This window comes from Protopterus annectens, chromosome 1.part1 (assembly GCF_019279795.1).
Source record: "Protopterus annectens isolate FY-2018-M chromosome 1.part1, PAN1.0, whole genome shotgun sequence".
NCBI classification, from domain to species: Eukaryota; Metazoa; Chordata; order Ceratodontiformes; family Protopteridae; genus Protopterus; species Protopterus annectens.
In genome coordinates this window covers 803,146,254-803,173,662 of record NC_056726.1, presented here as the reverse complement: position 1 = coordinate 803,173,662, position 27,409 = coordinate 803,146,254, and the positions used below count along the sequence as shown (strand labels likewise).

Genomic DNA, 27,409 nt, shown 5'->3' with positions numbered 1-27,409 from the left:
AGCGACGCTGAGTAGTTGCAGCAGTGTACCAGGCTGAGTGAGCCTTACAGTATCGCTATACTCTAGACGGATGACGTAGAGAGTTGGGACACCAGCGTGCACGCTAAACAGATACAACAGCTGAAGAGTTACAGTAGAGTAACAGACTGAGTTAGCCTTTGAGTAGCGTTATACTCTAGATGGATGACTTAGAGAGGTAGCACGCCAACGTGCACGCTAAACAGTTGCAACAGAGCGAAAGATTTAGCTAGCAACATTAAACACATTATTGTCTCAGATAGATATGAATCTTTGGTAAGTGAGAACAGAGTTGTATGCGGATAAGCAAATTAGCACGTAGTTAAACAATTCACAAGGACATATAGTTGCTGCAAATGGGTCTTAAATACATGCACAACAAGCCCAGGTGAATACGCTGACCAGCAGAAGACAATCGAAACCTATTGCAAACACACATTCAAGCATTGAAACAGTAGGAACAGGGTTATATGCGAGTGGCAAAAGAACCTTAATAACAATTAACAGAGGCCTATCCATAAGTCTTAGTTGTGAATCACATTAGCTCTTATCCATTGAGGCCCATATGAATAAGCTAAACAGTTTAACTTAACCTGTTATGCAAACGCGCTCCCAGTAAACACAGGAACAATGATATCTGTTGTAAGGTGGCGACTAGGAAGTAGCGTTTACAGGAGCTATAAAAGCAGACTATCAATATTTAAACAGGTAAAAATACTTTCAGTATACATAGCTTTTAGGACTGTCAGGTTAGATACCACTATGAAATGACACAAGACTGAGCAAATAGCAATATACAACATATACATTCAAGTACTCACAGTCCCAGGGTAAGCTCCTGTCTCCAGACGCCCAACAGCCAACGAAAGAAGGGGAAGAAAGATGGCGTAAAAGGGCAGGGGGTTGTATTTATAAGCTATAGGTGGGTACAGAGGAGGGAGATGGGGGAGTAACCCTGAAAATAAGCCATAGGGAGGAGTTGACGTGATAGAGAGTAACTGGTTATTGGCTAGGTGAATTGCGTGTGTGATAGGGAGGTGCAGGGAGAAAGTAATGTAGGTCTGAAAAAAGGGTTTACATAGTGTAGGACAATGTATTATAAGTCAAGAATTAGACACAGCTGAAGAGCGTTATAGAGGGCAAGATGTTAGTATTAGTTAGGGGAGGTGGAATAAACACTTTGAAAGGATATAAGCATATGTAAGCTGTAAGAGGGTGACTAAAGCCACAAAAGTAAGACACAAGAGAGAGAAGTTCAGCAGGAAACAATCAGAGAAAGGGAGAAACAAACAGGTAAGTCAGTGAGTTAGAGAAAAAAATATGAGTAATTTCTGTAATGAGTAGAGGTAAAAATGTAGAGGATATAGAGTGAGAGGAAAACAGGTAAGGTAAAAGAGGTTAGGTTAAAAAGCAGATCAGGAAGAAGCTTTCGATAAGAAAGTGTAATGGAGGCAGAAGATAAGCAGGGGTGGAAGAAATGGAGAACACAGGAGAACTATGATAGAGGTGCCCCTTTGTGGTAGGATGTATGGTTACAGGAACAGGCAGTATAGCAGAGGACTAGGTACGAAAGGGGGGGGGAAGGAGAGTAGTATGCTAACAATTAAGGATAGTTGAGGTAGATAAAGATAGAATTAAAATGGAGGTATCTAATGTGGAAGGGGGAATAAGTAGGCTGCAGGAGGTACTGGAGGGTTGCTTAACCCGAGGTACACAAATAGAGTAAGTCTGCTCTAGCAAGGAAACATAACATACTTATATTCACAAAATAAGTCGGTGCCTCTTGATAGTGTAAGTTATGGGCTCAGGTCTGACGTTCCTTTAATCCCAGAGGGAAGGAAGGCTGGAAAGGGACTTTGCTTGAGTCTCACAGTTGACCACTCTGTTATAAGGTAAATGAGGGAGAGAGATAGTGAGTGAATAGAGCTAAGTAGCTAGAAGCAGAAAGTAGTAGCAGTGGATAAGCATTTATAAAAAAACAGTATCACTAAAATACTAGGTACAGAGCAATAAACATTGGAGAAAAATCAAATAAAACAAGTTTAAGCGTACAGTATACAGCAAAAAACGAGTAAAACCTTTACATAAATAATACTTTCTAACAGGATAACATTCAGGCAAAGGGTTCAAGATGAATGTATTCTATAATAATGAGCCACAATAATTGTTATCAGTTAGTGAAACCTGGCATTCCCAATCCTCAGGGAATTCCTTTGTAAAGTTGCCTTACAGTAAACTTAGACTCAGTAACAGTAGGGGCCCAGAGATAAAGGAGTTCTTTTCAGGTAAACAGGGTTGGGAAAGGAAGTACTTGCCTCCACGCTCACTCTACCCTGGCCTGTAATCTGGAGTCCCAGTTATCTAATAATTCCAAGGTAAAGCTACTATACAGTGAAAACGGTCAAGTTTCCACTTGGGGCACAGAGATACAGGCGCCTGACTCCAGTTAAAGGGAGTTACAATGGAAATCTTTGGCCTCTGTGATAGGTCTGCTAGGGGAAAGTAGTACAGCTAGTGATATCCTAAAGGGTTCCACTACTGTTCGGTGGACAGACAGGGTGTGTAGAAGGGGTTCAGCGGTGTAGCAGGCCAACACGCTGAATTTCAACAATGCAATAAAAAGTATAGGTCGTCGCAGTCCCGCTAGACAGAGCAAAATCAAGTTAGCTTTCAGCGACGCTGAGTAGTTGCAGCAGTGTACCAGGCTGAGTGAGCCTTACAGTATCGCTATACTCTAGACGGATGACGTAGAGAGTTGGGACACCAGCGTGCACGCTAAACAGATACAACAGCTGAAGAGTTACAGTAGAGTAACAGACTGAGTTAGCCTTTGAGTAGCGTTATACTCTAGATGGATGACTTAGAGAGGTAGCACGCCAACGTGCACGCTAAACAGTTGCAACAGAGCGAAAGATTTAGCTAGCAACATTAAACACATTATTGTCTCAGATAGATATGAATCTTTGGTAAGTGAGAACAGAGTTGTATGCGGATAAGCAAATTAGCACGTAGTTAAACAATTCACAAGGACATATAGTTGCTGCAAATGGGTCTTAAATACATGCACAACAAGCCCAGGTGAATACGCTGACCAGCAGAAGACAATCGAAACCTATTGCAAACACACATTCAAGCATTGAAACAGTAGGAACAGGGTTATATGCGAGTGGCAAAAAGAACCTTAATAACAATTAACAGAGGCCTATCCATAAGTCTTAGTTGTGAATCACATTAGCTCTTATCCATTGAGGCCCATATGAATAAGCTAAACAGTTTAACTTAACCTGTTATGCAAACGCGCTCCCAGTAAACACAGGAACAATGATATCTGTTGTAAGGTAAGCGACTAGGAAGTAGCGTTTACAGGAGCTATAAAAGCAGACTATCAATATTTAAACAGGTAAAAATACTTTCAGTATACATAGCTTTTAGGACTGTCAGGTTAGATACCACTATGAAATGACACAAGACTGAGCAAATAGCAATATACAACATATACATTCAAGTACTCACAGTCCCAGGGTAAGCTCCTGTCTCCAGACGCCCAACAGCCAACGAAAGAAGGGGAAGAAAGATGGCGTAAAAGGGCAGGGGGTTGTATTTATAAGCTATAGGTGGGTACAGAGGAGGGAGATGGGGGAGTAACCCTGAAAATAAGCCATAGGGAGGAGTTGACGTGATAGAGAGTAACTGGTTATTGGCTAGGTGAATTGCGTGTGTGATAGGGGAGGTGCAGGGAGAAAGTAATGTAGGTCTGAAAAAAGGGTTTACATAGTGTAGGGCAATGTATTATAAGTCAAGAATTAGACACAGCTGAAGAGCGTTATAGAGGGCAAGATGTTAGTATTAGTTAGGGGAGGTGGAATAAACACTTTGAAAGGATATAAGCATATGTAAGCTGTAAGAGGGTGACTAAAGCCACAAAAGTAAGACACAAGAGAGAGAAGTTCAGCAGGAAACAATCAGAGAAAGGGAGAAACAAACAGGTAAGTCAGTGAGTTAGAGAAAAAAAAATATGAGTAATTTCTGTAATGAGTAGAGGTAAAAATGTAGAGGATATAGAGTGAGAGGAAAACAGGTAAGGTAAAAGAGGTTAGGTTAAAAAGCAGATCAGGAAGAAGCTTTCGATAAGAAAGTGTAATGGAGGCAGAAGATAAGCAGGGGTGGAAGAAATGGAGAACACAGGAGAACTATGATAGAGGTGCCCCTTTGTGGTAGGATGTATGGTTACAGGAACAGGCAGTATAGCAGAGGACTAGGTACGAAAGGGGGGGGGGGAGGAGAGTAGTATGCTAACAATTAAGGATAGTTGAGGTAGATAAAGATAGAATTAAAATGGAGGTATCTAATGTGGAAGGGGGAATAAGTAGGCTGCAGGAGGTACTGGAGGGTTGCTTAACCCGAGGTACACAAATAGAGTAAGTCTGCTCTAGCAAGGAAACATAACATACTTATATTCACAAAATAAGTCGGTGCCTCTTGATAGTGTAAGTTATGGGCTCAGGTCTGACGTTCCTTTAATCCCAGAGGGAAGGAAGGCTGGAAAGGGACTTTGCTTGAGTCTCACAGTTGACCACTTTATATTCACAAAATAAGTCGGTGCCTCTTAATCGTGTAAGTTTTGGGCTCAGGTCTGACGTTCCTTTAATCCCAGAGGGAAGGAAGGCTGGAAAGGGACTTTGCTTGAGTCTCACAGTTGACCACTTTATATTCACAAAATAAGTCGGTGCCTCTTGATAGTGTAAGTTATGGGCTCAGGTCTGACGTTCCTTTAATCCCAGAGGAAGGAAGGCTGGAAAGGGACTTTGCTTGAGTCTCACAGTTGACCACTTTATATTCACAAAATAAGTCGGTGCCTCTTGATAGTGTAAGTTATGGGCTCAGGTCTGACGTTCCTTTAATCCCAGAGGGAAGGAAGGCTGGAAAGGGACTTTGCTTGAGTCTCACAGTTGACCACTTTATATTCACAAAATAAGTCGGTGCCTCTTGATAGTGTAAGTTATGGGCTCAGGTCTGACGTTCCTTTAATCCCAGAGGGAAGGAAGGCTGGAAAGGGACTTTGCTTGAGTCTCACAGTTGACCACTTTATATTCACAAAATAAGTCGGTGCCTCTTGATAGTGTAAGTTATGGGCTCAGGTCTGACGTTCCTTTAATCCCAGAGGGAAGGAAGGCTGGAAAGGGACTTTGCTTGAGTCTCACAGTTGACCACTTTATATTCACAAAATAAGTCGGTGCCTCTTGATAGTGTAAGTTATGGGCTCAGGTCTGACGTTCCTTTAATCCCAGAGGGAAGAAAGGCTGGTAAGGGACTTTGCTTGAGTCTCACAGTTGACCACTTTATATTCACAAAATAAGTCGGTGCCTCTTGATAGTGTAAGTTATGGGCTCAGGTCTGACGTTCCTTTAATCCCAGAAGGAAGGAAGGCTGGAAAGGGACTTTGCTTGAGTCTCACAGTTGACCACTTTATATTCACAAAATAAGTCGGTGTCTCTTGATAGTGTAAGTTATGGGCTCAGGTCTGACGTTCCTTTAATCCCAGAGGGAAGGAAGGCTGGAAAGGGACTTTGCTTGAGTCTCACAGTTGACCACTTTATATTCACAAAATAAGTTGGTGCCTCTTGATAGTGTAAGTTATGGGCTCAGGTCTGACGTTCCTTTAATCCCAGAGGGAAGGAAGGCTGGAAAGGGACTTTGCTTGAGTCTCACAGTTGACCACTTTATATTCACAAAATAAGTCGGTGCCTCTTGATAGTGTGAGTTATGGGCTCAGGTCTGACGTTCCTTTAATCCCAGAGGGAAGGAAGGCTGGAAAGGGACTTTGCTTGAGTCTCACAGTTGACCACTAATCCCAGGGTAAGCTCCTGTCTCCAGATGCCCAACAGCCGACCCTGCTTAGCTTCCAAGATTGGGAGCCAGAAGAAAGAAATAACCAATTAATCTTAGTCAGAAAGCTTAACTTCCACTGGAAGTTAAACCATGACTATACATAGTCATAGGAGGAAAGAAACAATCAAAACACAAACTGAAAGTCGTACACTCAAAGAAGGCAAGGGGAACCAAAGGGCGAAATACTGTGCTCATGTTGACTTAGTTACAGGGACTCTTAAGAAAGGCAAGACAACAGAGTACATAGCCCGTATTTACTAAAGACAATTGGCATGTTTCATTAGATCAAATGCATTTTTTGGCAAGGCCTCTTGCTTTTAAAATGGGCTTAAGAAGGATAGCACCATTGAGACCAGGTGGACGATCAGCTTTCAGTTCCATAATCCATTTAGTTTCTTGTAGTTCAGTGTTATTATGTATATCACCCCTTCTCAAATTCTCTCTTAACATGCTTATGACAATAAATTGAAACCAATGTGTTTTATCATTTTTAATATGCCCATATAAAGCATTATTCTCAACTCTATTGCAAATATCAGATAGATGGTGTAGAATCCGTTCTTTAAAAGGTCTGTTGGTTTTGCCTACAGCAGTGAAGTTTTCTCTGAACCTATCAGCCAGTAGGTTTGCTATGTCTACAGCATTTGTTCATGTGGTGTCCTTGACCACCAGTTCTGAACTGGTGGTCTTATGTATGCATTTTTCCAGTACTTTTGAGAGTGATGAGAGGATAATAATAGGTCTAAAGTTTGTGATTTCAGTACAGTTACCTCCTTTATGTATAGGTAGAATACAAATTTCTTTCCAGATAGAAGGGACTATTGACTCAGAGATAGAGTGGTTAATCAAGAGAGATACAGGGAGAGCAACTGAGTCAGCTGCTAACTGAATGAAATAGGGAGGAATATTGCTAGCTCATGTAGAACAGGGTTTTAATTTGGAGAGTAGAGATTTAATGTAGCAGCTAGTAGGTACACATCTGAGGGGAAAAAGTATTAGAAGTATTTATAATAGGAGAGGGTTCAGAGAAGTTAGTAACATTAGTAGTAGAGGGGACATAGTCAATCTTTCTAGATATGGCTTTGATAAAATAGGTGTTAAAGATGGTGGCAGTTTCTTCTGGTATCTTGTTTGGGCAGGAGATTGGGAGAAGAAGGGTTACCAGGATGCAATATTTGGTTAATCTTAATGTTGTAGGAGGGTTAAAGTAGAAGTCTTTTTGCCTTTAATAATGTGGGTTTTTTGTTAGATTTCTGAGTCCCTTATATTTTTGCAAATCAGTAGGGAGCTTAGTTTTTACCCATGTTTTCCACATCCTGTCTCTAGTTTTCATTAGGGTGTGAGTAGCATTGGTTAGCCATGGCGATGTGTTAAATTTTATATGGACTGTGCAGAGAGGTGCAAGTGAGTTAAGAATGTTGAGGAAGGTAGAGTTGAATGAGTGGAGTGCTTCATCGAGAGGGAGTTGGATAAGATAAGTCCAGTTCACTCTAGAGAGGAGGTCTTTAAAAGTCTCTGGGCAGAAGTTAGATAGTTTGCGACAAGTTATATATTTGTGTGGTCTAGTGAAATGAGGAGTGAATCTAAGAACTTTTATTGGGAGTGATCCCTTAGGGAGTTGGCTAGGGTTTCAGGGTTATGATATTTGGAGGGATCAGAATCTAGTATCCAAATAATGAGTGCTAGGGATGTGGGAGTTGTTGGTATGGGTAGGTTCAGAGATTAGTTGTGTGTGTATGTCACAGAGGTGGATAGACAAGTAGCAGGTTGTAGATTCAACTTAATTCCATGCTCATTTCAGTTGTTTTCTTTGCTGCAGAAAATACCAACAGATATGCAAACCATGGAGTCTATTAATAGTGGCAATAGTACTTCAGTCAGCACCATGGTGAGTAAATTCACAGTAGTGACTATAGCGCTAGAGTATGCTGCAGCTATGTTTGTGTGCCATTCAGCTGAGGATACTATGTAGCTCCTGACACTGGTATCTGCTGTATGGGTGGGCAGTGTCACTGTGCCCCTCAGGTACCATTCAGCTCTGTCCAAGCACATGCAGCATTACAAATGTGTAGAGAGTAAGCAATGCCCATTGTGACACACTTTTCGGTAATCATCAGGAGCCATGGCAGTAACTGCCACTGGCTTACCACTCCTGATTCCTCTGTGGAGGCCCCAGCACAAGGGCCTGGGGCAGGGGCAACAGTGCCCCCTGGGAAGGAGTGTAGGGTATGACCTGTCCTTTCAAGAGCACTAGAGTGGTTGGGCAAGTTTCATACGCAAAAGAGCTGTCAGTGGACATGGGTGGTATTGTGACCCCATCACTGTTGTCACTGGCACAATGCCCTTAGACTGTGCTACTGTAAGGCCACCCTTGTCTGTGTTCAATGTAGCACTAACATCAGCCATATTATGTTTAATGGCAGAGGACCCTACAAACACAACACCTGTGAAGACAGACAGCAGAACACCTGTGTGAAACAATATTAGTACATGAGAATCCCATTTCTTTTTGATGTATCAAAAGGTACAGATAATAGCTATACAAAGGATCTAAACATATCTTGCATGGCATGGTTTTGTGCCTGTAGAAGACATATGGCACTGTTATGCCACAAAAATGTGTTACGGACATTGGTGCATTCCCAGTACAGACATAGGGTGATGCATCCAATTTGGCTCCTACATCAAGGTTAAAAGGGTGCTTTCAGTATCCATAAACAGGGACAACAAGAATTCCTCCATGGCAGTTTGGATGACCTGCAATGAGGGACACCCACCTATGGTTATCCTTCCTTGTGGAATGTCATAGACCTTGTTGAAGATATAAAGGATCAGGTCAGTGACCTTGCAATGGAACTAATGGGCTGCCCCTCTTAACCACCAGCTGCATAACAGCCACACATGCTCATGAGACATTCACAGAATGCAGTCTCTCCTGTTTATGCTCAGTATCAGCTGTCCATGCTCACAGAAGGCCTGCAGTAGTAGATCAGTCTCTGCCTTGGAGACCTTTGAGGCACTTCCTGTTTTTAGGTGCCATGTATCTACCTGTAGAGGTTGAGATATAGCTATGGTCAGACAGCTGACAAATATGTGCAGCACCATTTGTACTGGTCACACAGTCATGTGGTGACTGTGCCCCCAAAAGCTGTTGTGCTTAAATACACAAGCATCAGAGAACAGTTCCCTACAGTTGTCCAGTAGGGCAGCATGGGGGACAGACTTTAGTGACATGTACTATGTCAGCAGCCTCACTATGTCTTCCCATGAAAGCACATATACTGGGTGGTAAACATATTCCCCACCTCCATGGTGTTCCATACAGGATCCACAGACAGACTCTGTGCATCATTACACAGTCCACAACATCTAAGCTACCTACCAAGGGACAAAGTACACCTTATACAGCCAAAATGTTGGTGGGCTACTGCTGTTTGCATTTGGGTCATGTCCTCCCATTCATCACTGCAGTCCTCCCCACTTCCCTGTCAGCAGGTCACTATGAAGCCACCTCCGAAAAAGAAATGAGGCATACAGTTATTCAATCTTCCAATGGCCCATGTACCCATACCCTAGCAGAGGTTCCATAGTTCTGTAATTGTAGAACAAGTTATATACAGTGTAAATGCAACACAATCCTCCTCACACCACTGTAAGCAGGAAGCTGTGAAATAACCTCCTTCCCATCAAGAAAAGATTCTTACTATTATCCAGTCACTATCGCAATCTGCTCCTGGCCTGTGCACCTTTACCACAGCAAATTTAGATCAGTCCTTTCCTCTGCAGACCAGTTTGAAAAATTGATTGTGTCCCATCTACTATTCCTGAAAAATCCATTAGTAAGATGAGCCCCACAACAGCAGAGGAAGTCAATATTTCAGATCTTGTAGTGCAACAATTATGCTAAATAGGCAATTTAGGGTAAATGTCTTTCAATTGCACATTTAATGCAATGAAGCTCATTCCCATCTGCATAAAGGCACTGAAGGCTGCAAAACTGACTGTGCATATGTTGACAAGTCAACAATCTCTTTGCAAGCTTCTTAATCTGCCTTGAGGCATCTAGAGGTATTGTGCCACAGCTACAGGCATTTTGTTATGTTATGTACATGGTCAATACCTTCTTTAACAACTATACTGTGGCAACAGGCTTCATCGCATTGTCCTGCTGCCCACTGATACGTCACTTGACACACAGCTATGTGTCAACATAAATCTATTACAGATTTTCCACTAGATTTGTGAATTAGCTGTGGCTTCAAATGGGAGGGGTCTGGAAGGACTCTTACAATTTTTTTCTGGTTACTGCATTCGGATCACTAAAAACACCTTAGACACTCCACTACAAGGTGGATGTCTGGCTAGGGTGGTGATTGATGCTACATACATTGCCAACTCTGGTGAGCAGTGTATACATTACTGTGACCTAAAGAGGTGCTACTGTAATGACCTTAGTCAATGGTGTGACAAAGGGAGATGCTGCCACCACAGCTATCTGGAATTTTTTAAATAATTATATGCCATTTGTGAATATCAGCATGATGTATACACAATGCTTATGTTAAATGTATTAGAACTGTATGTCATATGCATATCAAACTGCATGAAGGTTTCTGCAAAGTGCTGTTTGAAATGTAACCACAGTGTACCCTACTGGAAAAGAACAGAAATGTACATGTAATATTGTAACTGTTTGAATGTATATTATTTTATTATTTTTGTTATGTTTTTATAATTTTTTTACTATGTATCTGGAGTTTTTCTCCCCAGGCCTCCGCAGAAAACTGCCATCTTGTGTCCAGTTGGACTAACCTGGTAAACAAATGGAAAATAAAATAAGAAATAAATAAAATAAATGTATTTTAACACTGCAAATTGAAACACAGGAGGATAACCTCAATCTAGTAAATTTTAGAAAATAAGCTGAAATTAAATTACGTTAAGGATACACAATAAAATATTATATATATCAGCAAGGAGACACAATATCTGTACTAGGGAACTTTCTGTATTGTCTTGAAAGTGTTTTATTGTTTTATGGCTTCCAGCATCTGCCAAAGATCTGAGGAAAAGCCCTTGTCTATGTATTTTTACAGGTAGATGCTAAATGCTACCAGCTGCCATCAATGGTTGTTTTGGGCATGGGGACTAGAAGTAAGATGACAAGAAATTATGTCATTCTGCAAGCTAGCCCAGCAGTAGTATTTGAGATATTAATATAACAAGTCTCTTAGAGAGAGACACAACACTCTGTATTCAGTCTTGTACCTGACAAGAAGAGCCATTCACCACATCTGCCTTGCTCTAATAAAGAAAGTTTATTGGTTATAGTAATTCTCTTAGCTTCAGTCAGGAATATAGTGAAGCATAGTTTAGATGTTCTGCTTTATTTATTTCAGACTGTCCTGCAATGTTGTTTGAAATATTTCCTGTGGTTTTGAACTCTGATGTCACTGTGAATATATAATCAGTATTGTCTTGTTCTTTTATTTATTATTAAATATATTTAAACCTTTCATTGTGGCTGATCTGGCTAGAAATATTTAAGTTTTGAGAGTACTTGCATATTTATTTGGTGACAGTGTGAGTGCCACTCCTAATAGTCTTGCTCTTGGCCAAACTACCATTTGTATCAATATTAATATTAATATTAACATTAATATTAATATTATACAGTAAAATTGGACACCCTTTGTCCTTAAAGTAGCTGATAAGGGGTTTGGTTGGCAGTGATAACTACCTTATAGTCTGGGCAGAAGGAGGCATAGCTAGTAAACCCATGCAAGCCTTTCCCAGGTGTGTGTGTGTGTGTGTGTGTGTGTGTGTGTGTGTGTGTGTGTGTGTGTGTGTGTGTGTGTGTGTGTGTGTGTGTGTGTGTGTGTGTGTGTGTGTGTGTGTGTGTATGTGTAAGAACAAATCTCCAGGAGTGTGTGTCATCTACTACCAATGCCTGTTAGCCTGGGATGACATGCTCGACAAGCCACGATGCTTCGTTAGGGATGGCTTGCACCTGTCACCCCTGGGCTTTCGGATATCGGCAAAGGCTCTTGCTACCCCCATAGTGCCTTTTTTAGGCAAGGCTCAAAAGACAAACCCACCTCCATAGGTATCACAAGGGATAAGAAACTAAGAGTAATGCTACTCAACGCCAGAAGTCTAAATCGAAAGATGCACGCACTCGAAACTCTCCTTAGCAAGGAGAACATCGATATCTGTGCAGTAACAGAAACCTGGTTCAAGGCTCCCAAGAGCACCCCAGCACTACCAGGTTATACCTCATACCATGCTTTTCAGCCCCAAAACTTGGACTGAACCACAAAAGGAGGGGAGTATCAATATTCGTCAAAGATACTCACACCTCCAGGTTGGTGGCACAGCACGAAGCATCAGAGACTATCCATGTGCAACTAACAGTGGGTAAAACTGCCTTCCATATTATAGCCTGCTACAGACCACCCTCCCAAACCCAGGAACCCCACTTGGCCTTCCTGAGAACACTGGAAAATATGAAGGTCTCTCCAAACACCATTATATTGGGAGACTTCAACTACCCAAACATAGACTGGGAGCATTACTCTAGCTCCAACACCCTAGCCCAAAGGTTCCTAGAATTTATAAACTCAAATGCTATGGAACAACTTGTTACCAGTCCCACAAGAGGGGAGAACATACTGGACCTGATTATCACCAACATGGGGACTCTATGTTCCAGACCAGAAGTGTATCCCTCACTGGTAAGATCAGACCATAAACTAATCTCACTGGATATTCACATCCCGACTCCACCCCCTGCCCTGAAAACCACAGTGAAAAACTTCTCTAAAGCAAATTTCACACTCCTCAAAACCGAGGTGGAATCCTTCAAAGCCCCCGGGCCTGTGGAAAATACGGCCCAGACCGCAGAATCCTTTATAAACGCATTCTATGAACACCTTCAGGAATGCATGGATCATGCAATCCCAAATAAAACCAAGACCCAATCCTCCAAAGGAAGACGCCCTGTCTGGTGGACCCCAGCCATAAACAAACTATACAATAGAAGGAGGAAGCTACTACATGATAGAGCAAAATCCCAAAAAGGGAAGGCATCTCTGATCAGTATTAGCAAAAAACTACGGGCACTCATAAAATCGCCTAAGGCCAGCTTCGAGAGAAAAATTGCAAAGGACACTAAGGATAATCACAAGGCTTTCTTTAGTTATGTTAGGAACCTGGGTGGGAATTCCCAGATATGCTCAGAATTAGTCCAAAATGACAAAAAATACACCGAACCCACAGACATTGCCAACATCCTAGCTGACAGGTTCAGTGCAAACTTCTCCTCCCCACCAAAAGGGCAAATATCTATCCCAGCAGAGGGCTGCCCCCTGACATCTCAGATGCTCAGGTAAGAGCTGCCCTCTCCAAAGCAAAAAACACAGCATCAATGGGACCAGACGGTGTCCCGGGCTGCGTCCTACATGAACTCCAATAACAGCTAAACCCAAACATAAAACTACTGTTCAATCTCAGCCTTACTACAGGATATGTACCCAAAGATTGGCGTACAGCAACAGTGGTCCCTCTCCACAAAGGTGGTGCCTCAATGGATCCTGGAAATTATCGCCCCATAAGCCTGACTAGCTTGGTCTGCAAAGCTATGGAAAGGATCATCATGGACCTCATAAATAAAGATATTGGGGACCTACAGACACTGGATCCTACCCAGTTCTGCTTTGTTAAGGGCAGATCCTGCCTCTTAAACCTGGTTGATTTCTTTGAAACAGTCACCAAGGCCATTGACAAGGGGAAGGTGGTCCACACAGCCTACCTGGACCTCGCAAAAGCCTTCGATACAATACCCCACTCGGGCATTATAGATAAGCTCACCAGCTTAAATATAAACCCCTCTGTCACTAGATGGGTTGCAAACTGGCTCAAGGACAGAACCCACATGGTTAGAATCGCTGGAGCCATGTCAGACTCCAAACCAGTTACAAGTGACGTCCCACAAGGCTCAGTCCTGGGACCTCTCTTGTTCGGTATATATTTCTCGGAGGTACAGGCCAATACGGAAGGACTGTAGCTGACCAAGTTCGCAGATGACTGCAAACTGGGCGCCATAATTGACTCTCAAGCCAACACAAGCATCCTCCAAAAGGGCCTCATAGAAATAGACAACTGGTGCCAGAGCCATGGTCTCAAGCTAAACAACAAAAAGTGTATAGTCATCCCCTTTGGCAAAAACAAAGTGCCCACAAATTATCACATAGGTGGTAATCCATTAAGTACAGAAGAAGTAATTAGGGACCTGGGGACCCAAGTTGATAGCAATCTCTCATTTGACAACCACGTGGCCAAAGTGGTTAGAAAAACATTTTATATAGCCCACCTAATCATGAAGGGATTCACATCTAGATCAGGGGAGGTCATCGTGCCTCTTTACTCATCCCTCATCAGGCCCATAATTGAGTACAATGCCCCTTTTGGGATGTACCTTACCAGACACCTGCAGCAACTGGAAAGACCCCAAAAGTACCTCACCAAGAGGGTCAAAGGGCTCAAACAGATGCCATATGCTGCCCGGTTAAAGAAACTCCAGCTCTACTCAGTGGCATACCGCCTGCTCAGAGACGATCTGTGCCTGACATATAAAGCCATGTCCAACCCGGAATTAATGGACATGCTGCACCTCAGAATATCCAAATCCCATCGAGCTATGTGCTCGAGAGACTTGAACCTCAGCACTGAAATAAATAGGACGTGCTGGAGGGACAGATTCATAACCCAGAGGCTCCCTTCACTCTGGAATAAAATCCTGGTCCAGGTTAGGCAGATTCCCTCATTGACTCTCTTCAGGAGGAATCTTGATGAGTGGATGGGAGATCATAGGTTTACCCCGGGTATCACTTCTGTGTCACTGTTAGACAGAGGCACAGTATACTAACCTCGAAAAAGGGCATAGCAAAATTAATTTAAAATGGGTGGCGAAAGCCAAACACACTCTGGCTAGGCTTATAAATGCCCTAGGTCAGATAGCCTAGTATGAACCTATGAACCTATGGGCAGTGGCACAAAGCACTGGTGGGACAGAGAGAATGTTGGAAGACTTGGCTTGTAACCCTGGCTAAGGACTCAAATCTATAGCTATGCCAGTGGGGAGTCTTACTGGGGATCTGGAGGAAGAAGGAGAAACCAACCCAGGATTGACTGTGTGCTCTTAAGGGAAATTGCACTTCGTGCAGAGAGCTGCATCTGGAAATACTATGTGTGTACTTGTCATCCTCCCAGTGTACGTCCCCCACTGTTGCCAGTGTTGAGGATTGAGTCTCCATGATTACTGGCCCAGTGGTGGGTCATCACAAATGGGAAGAGAAGCAGCCAGAGTGCTACAAGCAGTAGCAGCTGCTGGTTGCTTGTATTTAGGTAGGCATTCTTGTTCAGCTATATGCATTTCTTAAGTTTTGTAGAAATATTTAATTTTGTATTCTGTATTTCAGCACCTCGTGAAATGCCGGACAATAGACTAACATGCCAAAGGTGGCCAGAATATCCAGGTGTTGGAGTAAATATAACAAGTGATGTTATGGCTGCAGATCTGTAAGAAATCTGTTTCATTTGCCCAGGTTTGCTTTCCTGCAAAATATTTTGACCATGTACAGCTCTGCTTTGTCATATACCCTGTCAAAGGTCAAATTGTTCTGCTACCTTATCCTAATGACAGGAGTCCTTAGTAGCACCATGCTGACGCAGAGTGGGCTGACAGTGGGTGGTCCACTACCATCCTGACCGGTTGCCTTCATTTAGTGGTATGTTCATGGCCATAACTCTGTCAATAATACACAGGGCACTGGTCAGTCTCCCATGCCTTACTCTTACGTTGATTGTTCCACATCTCCTGCCTGTGCCAGATAAGCAAACCATTTACACAAAAAATGACTACTAAACTGAGCCTTCTAAAAGGAAACAAAAGCTTTTGAGTTTAGATATATTTTAGGTCCTAGCTAGTGTAAATAGAAAGTGACTTTTATTTACATTTGTTTACTGGGGCAGTCCAACCAGGCAGGGAACCCCTTTTCAGCAAAAGGTCAGAGAGAAAAGCTCCAGAGTTGTAATAATGGATGAAACAGTCATAAAAAACAGAAACCTGAAATAGATAAAAGTATACAAGTCTGTGGCACTCATTGATAACTTGTACATTACAATCCACACACATTATGTAGTAATTGCTGCTGACAGAAATTAGTTTGCTCTTCTCTTGCATATGACTGCAGTAGAAAAAGGCAAAAACACTTAAGGCCCCAGGTGCTCACAAAGACATTTGTGGTAGTATTTATTTGTTGCAACTCCACTAAGGGGAGAATGCTACTGAATACATTTAAGTAATCAAAATATTCATCTGAGGTAGAAAATGACAGCTCTGAGTTATATAGCTGCAATGTACCAAAAGCTGTAAACAGTCCAACTGAGAGGAAAGCAGACTCTAATTAGACTGCATTAAATGCTTTGACAATTTTCTCACATTTACTAAACTATATAAATCCATTTAGAGATGAATTACTGGCAAATGACAACAGCCAAGTATAATGTGTTTTATGGACATGCTGTGCTGAAAATATTGCCTATATTTTTCACGATCTCTGTGGACTTAACATTCACTGTGTTAAACAGCAGCAAAAATTAAATTAATCTACTAAAAATGTATACAGCAAGGCATCTTACAGTTACTGTGATCATGTTTGGTAATATATAGATGCATAGGTGAATGTTTGCATGCATTTAACTACCTTGTAAAATATATATACAAGCTTATACGTATAACATTTCTGAAGAAGTATTTCAATATAACATATATTAAGTTAGACTCTACTGTGTCACACTTTGTAAACATGTAAAAATACTGTAACTAAGCCACCTCCAAATGCCTAACGGGTAACTATACAGCCCTTTCTATATAAGAAAGAAAGAAGAAAAAAGCTACATTGTGGACTGTTCTTACATGTTCAAATCCAGCCAAAGAGGCATTAATATGCTTGTTGGAAACGATATAAAAAATTGTGTACTCCATTACAATTCTGACAGACCCTTTGCTTGGCGAATACATTTCCATCCTCTGTGATAGACACTAGGGTACTTGCTTGCTTGATTTATAAGATCTCTTGTAGGATAATTCCTGTCTCTATATACTTTCCCACCCCTGTGCCAGTCTTCTTTTGCTATTGCCCTCCTCTGCATTTCTCTGTTTGCTCTTCCCCCTTTCTATATGCCCTCTGTTGACACATCAGAGAGCAACCATCCATCAACATTTTGAGTTAAAAATCAACATATTTTTTCCCCAGTAACAATTCCACCACATAACACATTATCAACAGCATTATTTACTTAATGGATGGGAGAATGTATATTATGATTAAAAGTGTAAAAAGTAGCAAGTGTGGGACGAATGACAACAGTATGACTGGAAACATATCACACTGTTATACAGCGGTATGCTTCTTAATAGAAGTGACTGCTTTTAGCAGAAACAGTTACACTTATTTTCCTATTGCTCATTTATGTCTCAGATCATTCTGTCATTGTACTTTAATATTATAATGTAGTATGCATTCTTAGGTGCCAAGAATATGAAATGTTTATTTATATATGAAAGCTTATTTATGGTAATGTAATAAACATGCTTATATTGTAGTATGGGCAGGGTTAGCTACCATGCAACTTGGGGCTTAACATCTCCACTGCTTCCATATACAGGACTTTGACAGGGTCTCTGATCATAACAAAATGGTGTTTGAGATGTGATGCCAAGGAATTCACCTTCATTGAGCAGCAGAGCATAGTTCAAGAGGTGTTTCTTGATATCGCATCAAGAACAAATTAAGACTGGAGAGCTGTGATCACAGTTGTGTAGTACATGGAGCTTTATGCTTAAAGCTTCCTGGTTACAGAACGTTTATAGTACACAGAGCTTTATGCTTTAAGATTCCTGTTTACAGAAAGAGAAGATAGTACAGGACCAGGAAGTGTTTTACAAACCTGGCACTACCACATACAGTGACCAGAAGTTGTGTCCCCCTGATGGGACTGCAGCTTTAAAATCCGCTAAGCATTTTAATCTTTTTTTTTTGTTTTATAGCTTTAAAAATATATTTTAAATTCTCCCTGATGTTCTGGTATAACTTGGAGAACAGTAAATGTCTACATACTCGCTTTTATTTATTATTTATTTATTTAACATTTGTTGACCGGGAAAGTCCAACTTGGAACGAGACAATTTTCAGCAGTGGCCTTGGGGAGAAACGCTCCAGACGCATTTCTTTTTCTTTAGTTTCACTGCACTTTTTCTGTAATACCAGGATTTGCAATTACAGGTGTCACAATTACATTAGAAAGCCATGCATAAAGCTGGTTATTGACATCAGAAAGACAAACATTCTGAAGACTATTAAATCCTCACATTCTGAGCAATAACACATGTATTAATATAAAATAATACAAGCCATAGTTACATTTTCCATCCTTCTTAGCACTATTACTCCAGTCTCAAGTCTGTAGAGTTAACAGTGCGCCAGTGTCAGCCACCACAGAACAGCTGTGAGAAAGAAGCTAAAACTGTTTTAAAGGCATTAGGAACTTCATACTCCCAAAAAGTGTGGCAGAACAAACCAAGACCACTTACGGATGATTACCCAAGGGACACAGCTTCTGGCTGCTGTGTGACAGTCTTAAGTGTACAGCAAAAAAACACAAAATAACCCCTGCACCTTCCTTCTTTGATCTGGCACCTTTGGAAGTGCCAAATCACTGTTGCTGAATAAATAAGGAAAGTGCTGGTGTTATTTTGTGTTTTTTTGAGTTGTACTTTGCTGTCTTGTATGCTTTTAAGTTTACAGCACTTTACAATCCTACATAGTTTTTCTGTAAATGGGGAAGCATATAAACCTCAGTGCATTACAAAGAAGATCTGACTATAACTACCTATGTGTTCCAGATACAGGTGTCTTGACAATATCAGCATGCCATGCCTTTTTGTTGACTTTGAAGCATAAATCAGGGCACGCCATGTACAAAGGAATTTCTCACCACCTCTTAATATAATCAGCTATTATGTAGTGTAATAGCCAACCCCCAAATTAAATTCTGGTAGGTTCAGGCATTTCTGTGTTGATTAACCAGCAATGGAGGTATGGTGTCACACTGACTGACAGATTGTTACGTGTCCATTGACTTCAATGGGAGTATTACAATGCAAAATATACACTCACATATATCGTGCATTGAGTTTGTTAAAGGGCAACAGCTACAGCCAACATTACACATGTATTTGAAAGTATTTTACAGCATACTACTACATGAAACTATAGCTGAAATGATCAAGGATGCTTTTAAAATGATAGAATTAACCTGAGACACAGACAGAATAAGAGAATGTGAACGAACATACATCAGCTGTGTTTCATTATTATTATTATTATTATTATTATTATTATTATTATTATTATTATTATGAGTGTTTTCAGTCATGGTGTGAAATTGCCTTCAAGCATTTTTTGTGCTCTGTAGATATTTTACTTTCCAGCAGTATTTCATTTGACATTGCGTGTGAGAGTAATGAACAGGTTAAAATGAGTTTCAGTGAATTTTTTTCTGAAAATGTAAAATAAATATTCTGCGTTTCAGTGTGTAGAGTGTACTTAGTTTGAACTATTGTCAAAAAACATATAGCTTGGCATTCATTGTTAATAAGAATCAGAAGCATCTCTTATAAACTGTGCAGCTTGTGAAATTTATTATCTACAAGCAGGACAAGATGAACTTTTGTATGCAGTTATGTCTCGTCAATATAATACGCAAGATAGGCCAAGGATGAAGAGTTATTCTTCAGGAACACAATGTTTAAGATATGCAAAGCAAACTGTCAGCAGACCAGCTTGACAGGAAAGACATATTATTCTGGCTGATTTCCAAAACTGCTGATGCAGGCAAAAAAGTCTATAAAGATTGGGACTTTTTTCTTTTGTATGAGAGACTCTGATTATTCGAAGCTGAAGTACGTTTGATGTATTACCTTTCATTTGTTAAACTAGATGTCAACTTCGTATGCAGTAAACAAATGTCATAACAGCAGAACTGTCTGTATTTTTTATTGAGTAAAGGTACAGACTACCTGAATAGTATAGTACAACTTTAATCTTAACAGTGGTGAGACCAGTCCAGTGCAAACAACCGGGGGGGGGGGGACCTGAAGAGGTGCCTCTCACAGCATGACATTCCAGCACAGACCTTTTTAGAATCGATTCTTCTCTTCCTAAAACTTTGTCCATTGACCATTGACTGGAGGGCAAACACTGCAGTGCAGTACAGGGCAGTACAGAAATTCTCCTTCAGACAGTTGGTGATATAGAGTTCGATTTTATACTGCCAAAAATTCATCTCACCAGCATCTAGTGAAAGACAGCAGAGAATTCTCCCACAAATGATGTCCGTGTCAAGACTGGCTACCTTGTCCTGAACATTTGTGGTAAATATTTTCTTCTGTTTTTCTTTTAACAATGAATGCAATTCATGAAAATGCCAAGAAGTGCACCAAATCCTTTACTGTTGATGTATCCAAATCATATGTAGATGTGTGGAATTATTTACAGATATGGTATGATCAGCATATTAGCACTTGTAAGTCTTTGTTAGGGAAAACCGACAACCCTGCATTATGCAAATGGATTGCATCCTTTGATTGGTATGTGCGTAAGGCTAAAGTGTCACAAAATATTCAGAAATGTGCCATTTGTAATTATTTAAATGTTGCTTTTTGCATGCCTTGTCATAAACATATTGTACAACACCTGGAACACAACCAGGATAAAGTAATGCTTGAAGCACAGACAATGGTTCCTGTTTCTATATATCCTGTTGCAAAAGATTTATTAGAGGGTGATGCAAATGTCAAAGTTTGTACTTTACAGTCTGATTTGCAGGAGTTTAAAGACTGGATTGCTAAAGTTAGCAACCAGCAAGATCTTGACCTCATGGGTCACTTTCAGACTTACTGTGATGAATGGAATGCGTCTGGTAAAATATGCATACTTACACTGCTGAATGTACAAAGGAATTTTCTCAGTTTTTGAAAGTCTCACAGACTAAAATTAAAACCTTTACACAAACTGTTATTGAAAAAGGCAGTAAATCTATTGGTATGATAGAAGGATTAATTGATAAAGTTGTCAGTTTGCACGAAACATATGGCAAGCAACTGGTTGATGCACAGCATGACATAACTGTTGCAAGAGAGGAGATAAACACATTACAAGCTCAATTAGACACACAGGAATCTGAGGCTGCTAGAGCAGCAAACTTAGCTAAAAATATCAATCTAAAGCACTAGAAACTGCTGTTATCAGTCCTATCATAGCCTCAGCTGTTTTTTCTGCTGAAGTTTATCATCAGTCTAGGATGTTAGAAACTCTCCCTAAGTGGGATGAACAGAAGGGTATTTTTAATAACATGATTACATTTCTTAAAACTATAGGCACTGTATGGAGTGATGCACTTGAGCATTGCTTCTGGAATTTTATTCCTCAGCGTTTCATGGCTTATATTCAGCAAAAGTGGTATCCAATACAAACCACACATAAGAATGAAAGCAGTATTGTTGACATACACTACAGGGCAATCTCTCACACCAACACTTTTAGATTAGTTTCAAATGACAGTCTGCGATTCCATGGAAGAACAGGCTGAACATTACCAGTTGGCATATATGCTAGTTAATGGCACTGATGACAAATATTTAAAAGATGACAATTTTCAAAAAGCTGTTATGCGCTCCTTTTTAGACCATTTGGAAGGTATCCCAGGGAATATCAAACTTATTTATGAGGAATCTTCAAATACGCTGACAGAGTTAGTAGATAAATTGCTGAGAGAATGTATTAAGTGTAAAGATAATGCTATTCATAAGCAGAAGATTTACATTCCCCGTTCTGCCCCCATTGTTAGTGAAGTAAGGGGAAGGGGGTGTGGAAGATGGATTAATCAGGGACAGCAAGTCCCACAGCAGGTAATAGGACAATCATATCAAGGGCAAGTTATACAGGGGCAACAACAGGCAGCATCAGCTCTCCCAGCCACTCAATTAGCTTCTCAAGTTACTCAATCTGTAGAGGGTCCTCCAAAGAGACAGCCTATTTGTTATTCCTGTGAACGGGTGGGTCATACTAAAACTGATTGTAAATATTATCGCAGATTGCGCCAGGAACAAGAGGCAAAGCGTAAGTTTCTTACCGTGAAAATTTTTGAAAAGTCACATGTACCACAACAGCAACAGGTAATGCAGCCAGAAGTACAAACACAGCAGTACACTTCACAACAATATGGAGAGAGGGTAATAGGGGACTACAGCAACAACCCCTATATACCACAAACACTCAGCATTCAGTATTCCCAGTACAGCAAAGGGATGGTGTGACACCTACTGCAAATGTACAAGGTAATATTGTTAGCACACAGCATACAACTGTTCCTTCTGACTTTGTTCCTGAGGGTCCAGTAATTCTGAATTATCAGCAGCAAATAGCCTTGCATCAGGAACTCAATCGATCTTCTTATGTTGACTGTGAAGAAGTCAAGGAAACACTGCAATTATGCCCTTTGCAGTCCAATACCACTGATGATTTGGTGTGGGAAGTAGATCTACTATACCTTACCCAAGTCTCTTTCTTGACTAACTTCAAGAAGGGGAAAGATAGACGACCACTTATTAACATTTGGGTAGAAGGGAACCTGTGGGAAGATGTTCTTCTAGATACAGGAGCGGCTATCTCAGTGACAGGTAGGCATTTACCTCTTGACTTGTCTAAGCATACATGTATTTCAGGTTTTAATGGCTCTGGATGTCTAGCCATAGGTAGTAAACCTGTACAAGTACAATTCTCCTGTCAAGGGGAAACAGTGAAAGGGGTATTTTTGATGCATAATTCTTGCACTTCCACAATCTTGGGAAAGGATATATTGTTCAAAATAGGAATTGTCATAGACCTTCCTAATGGCATTATATGGCAAGGACAACGTCCCAAGTTGTGTATGATTGAGGCAATACATGCATCAACCAGTTCTGAAAAGGGCCGTACTATTTGCCCTACTGAAAATGAAGTATGGTGAAAGGTAAAACAACAGTTCCCTACGTCGTGGTCTCAAGGGTCTACAGACTGTGGGAAGCTACAGGAAGCAGTTTCTGTAGGTAGTGATGAAGATTTTATTCCACCATTTCAAAAACAGTATCCGATCCCAAAGGGAGCAGAGACAGACATGCAAAATTGCATACAATGATGGCTTGATGTGGGAATAACTCAAAATGGAAATAGCCCTACAAATTCATTCATATGGACAGTTAAAAAGAAAGATGGCACTTATCAATTGATTACTGATTTACGTAAAGTAAACCAATTCATGACTCCCCGGGCTCATCTGATTCCAGGGGTTCCAGAGCTGGCGCAAAAATAAAACCACAAAGTCAGTGGTTTACGGTCATAGACATAGCTAATGGTTTCTTTGCAGTACCACTGCAGGAAAAAGATTGGCAAAGGTTTGCCTTTACTTTTCAAAATGAACAGTATGTCATGACACGGTTACCGCAGGGTTTCAAAACAGTCTGGTTATATTTCACCAAATAGTTGGACGAATACTACAAGGTCTAGAATCTGATGATTCCGTTTTGCATTACATTGATGACATACTAATACAGTCTGAAACAAAAGAACAGCATTTAGCTAAAGTGACACAGGTCCTTCAAACACTGCAGGAGGCAGAGTTTAAGGTTAAAAGTGAAAAGGTACAATTCATGTCATCTGAAGTAAAATTTCTAGGTACTATTTTACATACTTCTGGGCATACTCCTTGTTCAGAGAGGGTGTAGGGAATTGTGCAAATGGATAAGCTGTCTCCCATTTCGGAGTTGCACAGGAATTCATAGAGGATTATGCCAGCATGGCAGTTCTTCTGCATGACATGCTTTCTAGCCAGAAAGAATTACCCTTTCTGGAGTGGGGACCAAGGGAAAATATGGCTTTTTGTGATTTAAAGGCAGCATTGACCAAGGCTACAGAATTAGTAGCTTCAAGTTTTACATGTCCCTTTGTGTTACAGGCAGCAACTGGACCCAACACACTCTCTGTTGTGCTTTTACAGGATTGGCCTCAGGGCCCTGATGCTAGAATGGAAAAGACTTTATGCCCCATTACATTCTTTAGTAGAAAGATAACACATGTTGTGAGGGGATATCAACTGTGCATTCAGCAACTTTTGGCCATTTACTGGGGTTTAAAACAAACTGAATACCTAACAGCTTTTTCTAAAGACATTATAGTACAGACACCACATTATGCCATACAGGCTTCGGTAAATTAGACTCAGCTAAATAAACTGATTGATGACGTCAGTCAAGCAGTGTTTGCAAAATGGTTGGCATTATTTAGTGTTAAGCAAGTTACAATAAAGGCAAGAGATAAGTATTACTTATCTAACTTCATGTAATATGAAGGAAAACAACACAAATGCATTAGGCACATTTCAAATCTAGAAAAGCCCATTCTGTCTCCTGATTTTCAGGAAGGCAGGCCATCCGTCTTTGTTGATGGTGCTCAATTTTTGGACAATGGACAATATTGGACTGGATTTGTAGTAGTACCAAAAGACCCTTCTATGGGACAGCCGACTCTGATTCAGTTACCGGGGCACATGTCTCCTCAGCGAGCTGAACTGGAAGCAGTTCTTTATGTGTTACAGAATTTTCCACCTGTCAATATTTTTTCAGACCGTGCATATGTAGTTAATTCTCTGCGGCTGCATATGTCTACATGGGCAAGGAGAGGGTCTGTTGATAATATGGGCAAACCACTCAAGCATGCTTCTGTGTTACAGACTATTTGGAATTTGGTTCGTAGTCAGTCCCTTGTGGGTTGCTACAGTATATTAAAGGTAAAACTCATCCAAAAGCTACAAATGAAACTTTTCAGTTAAATAACTATGCTGATCAGATAGCAAAAAAGGCAGCCAAGAAAGGAATGCAATTGTATCCTACAGAACACATTTCTGGTGTACCAGATAAAACCACTGCAGTACATGCCATACAGACATTTTCAGCTCAGAATTTGCAGCATAATTTGCTGCAGATCCAAACTAAGGTTGGACTGCAGGAAGAATCAGAAAAATGTACTCTTGTAGGAGAAAGTCCAGGGAAATGTTATGCAAAATGTTTTGAAGACGGTTCTAGTCTTCCTTATATACCGTACCAACAGGCACGACAGTTAGTGAAATTTAATCATCAGGTATTGGGACATTTGGGTACACAAAAGATGTGGCCCATTGTAAAGAACAAGTGCTGGTATCCACAGTTAAAGAAAATCTGTGATTTAGTGCATGCTGAATGCTTAATATGGTTGCAGGTTAATGCTCAATTAAAAAAGGCACAATTACTAAGGGTATCTCCAGCAGATGGACCTTGATATGCCATCCAAATTGACTGCAGGTCCATTACCCCCAGCTCAATGTGGGTACAGGTATCTTCTAGTGGTAGCTGATGTTTTTTCAAACTGGGTAGAAGCAATTCCTACAAAAACAATGACAGCTAAGGCTACAGCAGAAGCCTTATGGAAACATTTTTTTTGTCATTGGGGATGGCCACGAGTTATCGAATCCAATAACGAGTAACAATTTGTCAGTAAACTGATAAAAGCTTTGTGTGATTTGCTTGGTAACCAGCAATGATTTCATGTTCCTTACCATCCTCAGTCCAATGGGATTGTTGAAAGAATGAACAGGACTCTTAAGGAATGCCTTAAGAAAGCCTGCTTGGAAAAAGGCATAAATTGGGTAAAACATTTGCCTGGAATCTTGCTGGGTGTCAGAGCAATTCCTCACAGTAAAACAGGGATATCACCTTTTGAAGTCATGACGGGCAGGAAAATGCCTGTACAATTGCCATTCAATTCTACTGTTAGTACAAACATACCATTATTAAAAATTGCACAGCATCAACAATGGTAAAAGGATATTTCTGAAACGTGTCAAAGTTTATCAGAAATGCAAGCATTCAAATTACGGTCAAAGGATCCTGCTATGCCAGAAGAAAACCTTCCCTCAGGGACAGAAGTATTAATCAAGACGTTCCAGATGGATGGTCCATGAGATAGTAATTGGCAAGCACCTTTTGAAATAATTGCTCTGTTAGGACCTCTAGTATACAAAGTTAAAGGAAAGAAAAGAAGCAAAATGATTCTTGTTCATAGAGATCAGTTGAAAGTCATTAAGCGACTTCATGTTTTCTGTTTTTGTAGACTCACAGCAAATGCCAAGTCTGAAACAGTTGAAATGAGATTAATGCCACTTATGTGGAAAGGTTATATTACTGTAAAAGTATTCTGTATTATGAGGCATTAAGCATCATTGCAAATGATAAACTATTTAGTTTGGCTGAAAAGACCAAAAAAGACACTGCTCACAATTGGTGGGATATCTTTACTGGTTGGTCAAAATCAGGAAAAAAAACTGTTAGGTTGGTTGATACATCCTGTATTAGTAGTGTTAGGCATTATAGTCATATTAACTATCTGGAATTGCTACCTAAGTTGCCATTTGCAGAAAACTTATAGCATCTAACAAATCATGATAGTTAACCTAGATAAACTGGAAAAGGTTTCAATGTGTACAACTGAAGTAGAAACTGGACGGTCATTTTCCGCCTTCTAAATAAAAGAGGGAATTGTGAGAGTAACGAACAGGTTAAAATGAGTTTCAATGGATTTTTTCTGAAAATGTAAAATAAATATTCTGCATTTCAGTGTGTAGAGTGTAGAGTGTACTTAGTTTGAACTCTTGGCAAAAAAACATATAGCTTGGCATTCATTGTTAATAAGAATCAGAAGTAAAATGTTTTATCTCTTATAAACTGTGCAGCTTGTGAAATTTATTATCTACAAGCAGGACAAGATGAACTCTTGTATGCAGCTGTGTCTCATCAATATGATACGCAAGACAGGCCAAGGACAAAAAGAGTTATTCTTCAGGAACAGAATGTTTAAGATATGGAAAACAAACTCTCAGCAGACCAGCTTGAGAGGTAAGACATATTATTCTGGCTGATTTCCAAAACTGCTGATGCAGGCAGAAAAGACACTATAAGATTAGGACTTTTTTCTTTTGTATGAGAGACTCTGATTATTCTAAGCCGAAGTATGTTTGACGTATTACCTTTCATTTGTTTAACTAGATGTTAACTTCGTATGCATACTAAACAAATGTCATAACAGCAAAACTGTCTTGGTGTTTTTCATTGAGTAAAGGTACAGACTACCAGAACAGTGTAGTACAACTTTAATCTTAACAATGCTGGCACCTTTATAGGTATGGTTATCTGGACTATAGGTGGGGTTAGATATTTTACATGGGAAGATTACAATACACTATAACCCAAAGGTATCTAACCTTTTTTCTCAAGGGCCACTTACCATATGGTTCAGGGTCCACATTACCA

General features: G+C 40.4%; 1 long non-coding RNA gene across 2 annotated transcripts in view; it reads right to left on the bottom strand.

Annotated features, from left to right (window-relative positions):
* Window positions 1–4,613, bottom strand: part of LOC122807227 — a 78,973-nt gene extending 74,360 nt beyond the window's left edge. The window contains exons 1-2 of one of the 2 annotated variants that reach the window (XR_006365605.1): window positions 4,470–4,613; window positions 1,774–1,900 (exon numbers count right to left, since the gene is read on the bottom strand). This is a non-coding gene — a long non-coding RNA (uncharacterized LOC122807227). Of the gene's footprint in view, window positions 1–1,773; window positions 1,901–3,531; window positions 3,607–4,469 lie in introns of those variants that run through there. The other variant, XR_006365606.1, reaches the window with a different exon arrangement.
* Between the last annotated feature and the right edge of the window lie 22,796 nt (window positions 4,614–27,409).